This window comes from Schistocerca americana, chromosome 1, assembly GCF_021461395.2.
Source record: "Schistocerca americana isolate TAMUIC-IGC-003095 chromosome 1, iqSchAmer2.1, whole genome shotgun sequence".
Lineage (NCBI taxonomy): Eukaryota > Metazoa > Arthropoda > Insecta > Orthoptera > Acrididae > Schistocerca > Schistocerca americana.
Window position 1 is genome coordinate 743,561,451 of NC_060119.1, and position 10,063 is coordinate 743,571,513.

Here is a 10,063-nt window from a genome sequence, read left to right on the forward strand (position 1 = left end):
GAAACGCTGCAGGAGCGTCTTCATTGACCCTGCAGTGTGTGGCCGAGAATTGGCATGAAGAAGGAACTGCTCGACAGTTGTGTTATGTGAGCTGCATGATACAGGCGAAATCTCTAACCAGGCCCTCGTACTTGGCCGGAGACGTTATTCCCTACGCATCTTTACATGCTCATTGTTCACTCAAAGCTGAAAAGAGCGGCGTGACATGATCGACGGGCATACTAGAGACACTGCCCAACACATCTGTGCAAAGCTTTATCGGATTTTCCCAGTGGTTTCCATTTCGCGACAACAGAACTTACTTTCTGGAAAACCCTCATATTTTGTCTATCCTAGTTTCGCTGTGACAGTTAATGAAACTGGCAATAGCATCATCGTCTTCGTTGTGTAATTTAGCTGGGAGTTCATCGAAAGAGTCAGTAACTAGTTTAAATGTTTCTCACAGTATCTGCTCTCAATACACATGTCCTAAACTCAGCAACCATAACTTCTCTCAGACGGCTTCCCATGCAACGATGATCTTATGCTTAGTGACAGCTTGCTATATATTAAGTGGCCTGCTTCACAGGCTGCACCTTATATACGTTTTGCTCAACCATTACAGTTATGTCACGTATTTTCTTTTCAGTTCCATCAACCTTTACTGCTATGTCGTCTTTCATTCTCAGAATGACGCAGGTGTTCGTCTCTAGTTCGTTAATCCTACCAACTTATTCATTGATCAGCCTCAGAAGGCTCTGGGCATGCTTTTCTAGCTCCTTAACTTTACGTTCAAGAGACTGAAATTTTCCTTCTATGTACAGATGCATTCTCTGTCCATGCAGAGCTATCCTCTCGGGCTGAGTGCGCGAACTTGTCGATGGTATGATGTACACTAACATACTCACCACTTTTTTCATAGCAATATATATATATATATATATATATATATATATATATATATATATATATATATATATATATAAACTCCTGGAAGTTTCCTTTGTACCCACCGTCATTCAGTTTTCTTGATTTATCAATAACAAGAAAGTGTATATGTTATTCCAGCAATCTGCACACATCTTTACAGAATCATTGGATGACATATTGGTTCTTAAATGAGCCTGGTAAATGTGTTTTAGATTGAAACTGTCTTGTCTAAAAGCTATAATGAGATTTGCATTATCCCTCACCAACTGTTTCGAGGTTCTGGAATATGTATGACTCAAATAAATTACGACAATACCCACATGACAAGCAAACTAAAATTATCGTAGAATTTCATCTTGGTTTTCCACAGCGACATCATCAAATATGAACACTGTGTTTAGCTTTACTTTTTCTGGCATGGGGATTTGACTGCTTTGACTGAATGTCATGTATGTTACACCACATACACTCTGCAGTATCTTTTACAGTAGCTGGTACTTGGGTTGAAACAGAGTTTTTGAAAATACACATGAATGCTCAAAGCGGATCCCATTCAGGTATGTTAACAGTGACATGAGAACATTTGTCTTGACACAGTTAGACAGATCCACAATTATAGCTCTTATGTTATCAGGCAGTAGTATTCTATTCTTCCTCTTCTTCCAGTCTTGTTCTGTACCATCACAGGACCAGTCACTTATAACCAAGTCCCAATGTTTCACCAACTGTTAGGAATGGCCTTTCATAGAAAAATGAACACTTGTAATAATAATAGTTTGTGTAGACACCATAGCGCAATATCTTACAAACTGAGGTACTGTGATTGCATTATAATGATAGGGTTATGAAGTAATAAATAACACAGGATTTGAGACTTATATTTAGACAGGGTGTACATAAAGTCTGGGAACACCTTCAGTTATTTATTACACAAGAACCAAACATTGCACAGATATCATAAATATGCCATTTTGAAGAGAAACCCTAAAAGTTCTTTTCACATAATTTACACATAATTCAAAAATCGTACATTGGATACTGGATGTAATACATCTGAAAAAACCAACAGGTTAGATAACATTAATTTTTAGCTATTGATTACAATTCTCCAAAAAATTTTTCAACCATTCGACAATTGCTCTTTCTTTGGCTCGTTTGATGAAATTGTACTGGTAAGAAATTGTCACGTGTTCCTCGTAGCTGCCCATAAAATAAATTTGTAGAAACTTCATATTATCATTAGGCATCGGCATCATTTACCCAATCTTATGATACAACTTGTATAGTTTCAAAATTATCTCCATCAGATGTGAGATCGCAAACTTTAGTTGCCCCACAAGACGTCATCTGAAAGCAAGAATTGAATTTTCGTGTCTCGCATAAAAACAATTTCGAACCATCTGGTTCGCCAGCAAGAAGTTATTCTTAAGGTTGCGGCGATGTAGGAAGAGGTGACAGTACAACTTTTCCTGATACACAACACATACCGACTGCTTCATTGTGGAATTTTAATGCTTGACAATATTGGCATATTTTGTTCATCACATCAATTGTAATTTTAGGATGTTCAGAGTAATCAATGTCTGGTGCATATTCGAACACAAAGTGAACGAATGATGCATGTGTTAATGCACAGCTGGTTTACTCTCTTTTGCTTTCTCTGAAAGTGTCACAGACGTTCATCACACTGTTCTCGAGATTGTTGTCTACGAATTTCTGCTGCTCTGATTCGTTGAGCTGCGTTTCTTGTCGTGATTTGTTCTTTCGATTCATGAGCTCTCTCAATACGCCTGTGTCATGCTTCTCTACTACACACATTGTTAAGGTTAGATTCTTTCCGTGGAATTATACTGAAATTGAAAAAATGACAAAATTTATTATTTAAATAAATAAATAAAATCAAAATTAATGAATGAATAAATTAACAATTAACAGATTAAAAAATCAAAATAAAATACAAATAATAAAATAGAAAGCAAGCAAGAAATACTTACATGTTTTCGAGGTGGTGTAAAAATCAACAGAAAAATAAATTAACTAGAAAGTTTTATGTTATTGTAATTTTTCTGTTAAAAATGATAATAATATCTGAACAATACACAGCACAACTATAATACCATACTGTGTAAAATTATAAATATGATACATAAAAAATTTAAACAGCATGGTTATGTCATAAACATGAACAAATGTCATGTGGAATAGTTTGCAGCATCTAAAAATCGAAACACAGAGCCATCTGCTGGATGTCTACCCAACCTAGATCTCAAGGGATGTTAGTGTGTTGTGTCAATGAATCAACTTACACCATCATCTGTTAGGAACCATAGAACTTACAAATAAATGCACACTATTGTCATATAATAAACATTTAATTTGCAATAACAAGTATTGAGGTCAATAATCGAGATATAACTATACTATCTTTTAAGTTGGACCAAATTACACAAGTTGCAAAATTTCATCAAGATCAGTTTAGTGATTTTAAACTTTATCCCAGACACACACTGTGACATGATATATATATATATATATATATATATATATATATATATATATATATATATATACTCCTGGAAATGGAAAAAAGAACACATTGACACCGGTGTGTCAGACCCACCATACTTGCACCGGACACTGCGAGAGGGCTATACAAGCAATGATCACACGCATGGCAAAGCGGACACACCAGGAACCGCGGTGTTGGCCGTCGAATGGCGCTAGCTGCGCAGCATTTGTGCACCGCCGCCGTCAGTGTCAGCCAGTTTGCCGTGGCATACGGAGCTCCATCACAGTCTTTAACACTGGTAGCATGCCGCGACAGCGTGGACGTGAACCGTATGTGCAGTTGACGGACTTTGAGCGAGGGCGTATAGTGGGCATGCGGGAGGCCGGGTGGACGTACCGCCGAATTGCTCAACACGTGGGGCGTGAGGTCTCCACAGTACATCGATGTTGTCGCCAGTGGTCGGCGGAAGGTGCACGTGCCCGTCGACCTGGGACCGGACCGCAGCGACGCACGGATGCACGCCAAGACCGTAGGATCCTATGCAGTGCCGTAGGGGACCGCACCGCCACTTCCCAGCAAATTAGCGACACTGTTGCTCCTGGGGTATCGGCGAGGACCATTCGCAACCGTCTCCATGAAGCTGGGCTACGGTCCCGCACACCGTTAGGCCGTCTTCCGCTCACGCCCCAACATCGTGCAGCCCGCCTCCAGTGGTGTCGCGACAGGCGTGAATGGAGGGACGAATGGAGACGTGTCGTCTTCAGCGATGAGAGTCGCTTCTGCCTTGGTGCCAATGATGGTCGTATGCGTGTTTGGCGCCATGCAGGTGAGCGCCACAATCAGGACTGCATACGACCGAGGCACACAGGGCCAACACCCGGCATCATGGTGTGGGGAGCGATCTCCTACACTGGCCGTACACCACTGGTGATCGTCGAGGGGACACTGAATAGTGCACGGTACATCCAAACCGTCATCGAACCCATCGTTCTACCATTCCTAGACCGGCAAGGGAACTTGCTGTTCCAACAGGACAATGCACATCTGCATGTATCCCGTGCCACCCAACGTGCTCTAGAAGGTGTAAGTCAACTACCCTGGCCAGCAAGATCTCCGGATCTGTCCCCCATTGAGCATGTTTGGAACTGGATGAAGCGTCGTCTCACGCGGTCTGCACGTCCAGCACGAACGCTGGTCCAACTGAGGCGCCAGGTGGAAATGGCATGGCAAGCCGTTCCACAGGACTACATCCAGCATCTCTACGATCGTCTCCATGGGAGAATAGCAGCCTGCATTGCTGCGAAAGGTGGATATACACTGTACTAGTGCCGACATTGTGCATGCTCTGTTGCCTGTGTCTATGTGCCTGTGGTTCTGTCAGTGTGATCATGTGATGTATCTGACCCCAGGAATGTGTCAATAAAGTTTCCCCTTCCTGGGACAATGAATTCACGGTGTTCTTATTTCAATTTCCAGGAGTATATATATATATATATATATATATATATATATATATATATATATATATATATATATAATTCAAAAATCATACATTCGATATTGGATGCAATACATCTGAACAATCAACAGGTTCTTTCTTCACCTTCACTCCTGCACAGAATTTACTGAATAACGGTTTCTTGTGTACATGGATTTCAGCTTGAATTTCTTTCAAACGTTCCTTTTCGCACTGTATTGATAAGTAGGTGTAAATCGTCAGTAAGCACACTATTCACCCAGAGATAGTCTACAATGTCTTTATACATATTTTTAACACAATACAACTGTCTGTTCAGTCTTTTCAACACAAAGGATAATGCCATCCCTAGACCAAACATGTTTGTAACAGCAGAGTGTTGCAGATAAATGATTTTAAACTGCATTTTAACATTATTAGATACACTTTCAATTTTAACAACACACCAGTCATTGGCTTCTACAGCTGCTACTATACCGATATTAAAACGCTCCCATAGCGCCAATGCTGATGCTTGTCCTGACACATTGGAGGTCATTACAGGCCCCTGACAAATCAGTGGTCATAACTCATTATGGTCTGCATACATTGGATGGGCAAGCTGCCGTTTTTGCCTTATATCCTCTACATCACCATCAAGTAACCAGGTATCGTATTCCTGCCCACCTACTGGCTCCTGAGGGATGTGGTGGGGGTGGAAAATAGTGCCCTCTGGTGGTGATATTATGAGCTAGGTCAGTTGGTCTCTGAACCTCAAGGTGAACACCTATGGCTCATTATCGAATAGGATGAAGTTGATGTGGGGTGTTAGGTTATTTCAAAGGAGGTAGGCAGTTCCAGCACAAGCAACTATCCAGAGAAGTTCTGAAATGCATCTTCACACCACCCTACTGCATCGCCATTATTTGTCAAAAAGTATTTACCCTGCGCTCATCCATTATCTTTTCTATCCATTATTTGTGTAGGAGACCGTTGGAGCAGTCATCGTTGTATGCTTCCATGTAGTGTACTCATTAAACTCCTCTCTGTTCGTAACCAGCATCTCCTCAATGGAACACATTGTGCACGCATGGGTGCTTGCGCAAGAGTGGGTTAATGTTTTGCCTCTTGCGCTTTGGAAGACTGACTGGGTTTTTCTTGAATGATCTGCAGTTCCAGCACAGACATTTATCGGCATGAGTTGGGAAATGTAACTTAACCTACCCTGCTGTATCATCATTTTCTGATGAAGCGTATTTATCTTCTTTATAAATTTACTAAATATCATTGCTTTCCAAGCAGCATGTAGGGAGCATGGCCACAGTCCTCAACTATATGTTTACAGCTAATATAACCATTAAACTCTTCCTTGACTGACACAGATATCTTGTGTTGCGAAATAGGTCAGTTGGTTTCTGCTTCTCAAGGTGAAAGAGCAAAATTTGATATTTTTGCCAATACATTTTAATTTACCGCCATTTTTGAAATTTCCTGCCAAAATTGCGATTTCTCTACCATTTTCCGCAGTGGGGGTGGGGAGGGAGAGGGGAAGGGAGGTGATGGCAAAGGACCCACATGCCAGCTTCAGAAAACCTATGATGTCATCAGAGGTTGGGTTGTGCCCCTGAATCTATCCATCTATCCAACCAATATTAACAAACTTTGCTAGTGCCAGCTTTATCTCAGTACTTCTACCCACCATTCTAATCGCCTTTTTACTAGCTTTTCCAATGTTTTAACAATAGATGGTGACAGTGTAATCGGTCTGTAAGAAGTGCCTAATAATGGATCTTTCCCTTTTTTTATATATGGGGACCAAGGTTTGTGTCTTCCTTTCTGAGACTAGTTCCTGGTGCATCGAAATTCTGTTATAGATTTGAAGATGTAATTCTACAGCATTGTCAGGCATGTTTCATACCATGGAATAAGTGATCTGATCCATTCCAGTGACAGCGTTAGTGCTCTCTTTGATGTCTGATGTCAACTCATCAATACTGAACTTTGTCATTAGCACATGTTGAGTTTACAGGGATTTCAAAAATGGTTCAAATGGCTCTGAGCACTATGGGACTTAACATCTGAGGTCATCAGTCCCCTAGAACTTAGAACTACTTAAACCTAACTAACTTAAAGACATCACACACAGCCATGTCCGAGGCAGGATTCGAACCTGCGACCGGAGCAGTCGTTCGGTTCCAGACTGAACTGCCTAGAACCGCTCGGCCACACTGTCCGGCTGCAGGGATTTCCTTTTGTCCTCTGAATAACTTACTGCGAATGCTTGGTGGGGCAATAAGATCACAGAATTCTTCTATATATTCATAGGATGTATATTATTGACTGTATGGGCGATATTCCTAACTCGGATGATCTTCTCCCATAGCTCTGACAGTTCTTGGTCAAACTGTTAGCGTATTTTATCCAACTACTCTTCTTGATAGATTTCAGCATTTTTTTGGTTCTAGTTACTGATTCTAGATCAAGAAATTGTTCACGTTAGGTTGTGTAAGATATTCACATAACACATTCTTCCTGTTTGGTATTGTTTTAGCGCTGTCTTCATTTCACCATGAATTATCAGTCATCTTGCTATTGCTGATAGAGGTCTTTTTTGGATGGATTCATTTGCTGCATGATATATGCTGTTCTGTAGTGGCAATTACCCCTTGTGTGGAAGTTGGTGTTTTTCCTATTGATTTTATCTCTAATTCAAGTATTTGGTGATAATTAAACCAATACATTTTGTTCATGTTCCAAGTCAATTTGTTGTCAATATGCGCTCAGTTATTTTTCTCCAACTGTATACTCACAGTTACAGGGAAATGATTTGATCCCATGGTATCACCGAGTGAAGTGGCGCAGTGGCTAGCACACTGGACTCGCATTTGGAAAGACAACAGTTCAATCCTGCGTCTGGCCATCCTGATTTACGTTTTCCGTCACTTCCCTAAATCATTCCAGGCAAATGCCGGGATGGTTTCTTTGAAAGTGCATGGCCGACTTCCTTGCCTAATCCTATGAGACCGATGACCATTCTGTCTGGTCTCCTCTCCCAAACAACTCAACCACCCCCCCCCCCCAAATGGTATCTGCAGAAACAACCATGCCATGACTTTATTCATACAGGAAGAAGCTAATATTATACAACTGCTATTGGTCTCACCCATGGTCCTTGGTTTCATGTTACAGATCCATCATTGCATATGATCATATTATAACCATCAATGCAAGACATTATGTGCTTCTCTGCCTTGTCATTCATAAGACACCCCATGCTGTGTGCCCCTCATGGGTTCAGCATTCATTTGCTGGGTACGGGTTTGGCAAACCCAAGTTCCTCGAGCCATGGACTGGTATGCACCACTAGTCCTCCGACACCACAACCTGTGGGCATGCTTCAGCGACTACTGGGGGTCTTGTCTTGATCATGAGGATCGTGGGGTTGGAAGAAACCTTTTTATAAAACCTCTAAATCTCAAGCTGTGCCGCATGTCAAGGAGATGCACGGCTGTTGAGGTGGGAAAGTCGCTAGTGGGCAATCTCTGGGGAACCAGCGGCACCTCAGTTGTGTAATGCTTACCCAGGCATATGGGGCTATGTCTGGGCAGACTTATACTTCCCTAGTTGCTCATGGAACCACAATGGATCCTTCGAATTTTCATTTTAATTTGACCCCTACCTGTGGGATGGGTGGGCCGCTGGTAGGCACCAGGCGCCCTCCAGATATGGGAGTGAATATGAACAAAGCAGTAAAGAGTAACAGAACACAGGCTGGTAAGCAGAATGTGATTTTAGTAATAAAAAGTAAAGAAGGGAGTTTCGAAAAAGTCTTGCATTTCTACATCCAGAAGGGCTTCAGAGGAATTGCTGGGACTCTAAAATGTGTAAAGCAGTTACGAAATGGGACGCTTTTGGTTGAAACATCCAGTTCCCAACAAGCTGTTAACCTACAGTGAGGTAAGTGCCTGAGGGAATATGCCATCGACACAGAGCTCCACCGCACCTTGAACTTCAGCAAAGGTGTTGCGTCATGTAGAGACCTAATTGACATTCCTATAGAAGACCTGAAGAGGGAGTGGGCTCAGGAGGGCATTGTTGATGTTCAGGACATTATGAAAAGAATGGATGGAGATCTGGTGAAACCCGACTCTTCATTCTTATCTTCAATACCAACAAACTCCAAGAGCACATTAAGGCAGGCTTTCTTCACCTAAATGAACAGTCATATGTCCCAAACACAATGCACTGTTTTGAATGCCAGAGGTTTGGACATACAACCCTGTAGAGTAGGAGAGAAGCGACGTCTGGAAACTGCAGTAAGAGAGCCCATGAAGGAATTGATTGTTTGCTTCCTGTCAAATATATAAACTGCTCTGGAAACCACTCTGTTTGGAGTAGGGCTGCAGAATTTTTCTAGAGGAACGAAAAGTACAGGAAATAAAAATGACAAAGTGTATCCCCTATAGTGAGGCCAAAAAGATCTACCAGTCCATACAGCCTCCCACATTTGCTACATCTTTTGCATCAATCCTTCAGAACCCTACTCCAAAATCTGATGCCTCTACACAAACGAAGGTTTGTGAGTGTCAGCACTAACACCTGCTAGTGTCAGTGCACTTGTAAGGCAGCAAGTGTTTCGCAGCCTGTAGCGCCCCCTAGAACAGCATAAAAAGGTACAGTGGCCAATGTGGGAGAGCCCCAGGCACATTCAACAGCTGAGTCTGTTCATAAGTCCAGCACAGCAATTACCACTCCTACTCCAGCTCCAGAAAAGCCCTCAAAGCAGAGAAAAGCTAATGTAATGCAGCAACAACAGGTACCATGTCGTCATGATTCTACTTGATCTTTCATCTGACCCTTCCACAGAGATGATAGATTATGAAGTATGTGTGGGGCAATCACCTCGCCCCACAACTGACCCTCCACCCACTGCAGACTCCCCACCTTGGTGGAAAGACAGGATGAAGGTGATGCCTCCATGATACATAGCTCCCATACTATAGTGGAACTTGCAGGGGTTCAGGATGCATGTGGAGGAACTTTGTCTACTATCTCAGGATAGGCAACTGTGTCTGTGTCTCCTGGAGACTAATTTCAATCAGCCATACACCCCTCAGCTACAAGATTATGTACTCCACAAAAAGGACGACCTGAGTGGAGGGAGAGCTAGAGGACGCGTAGGTACTTAC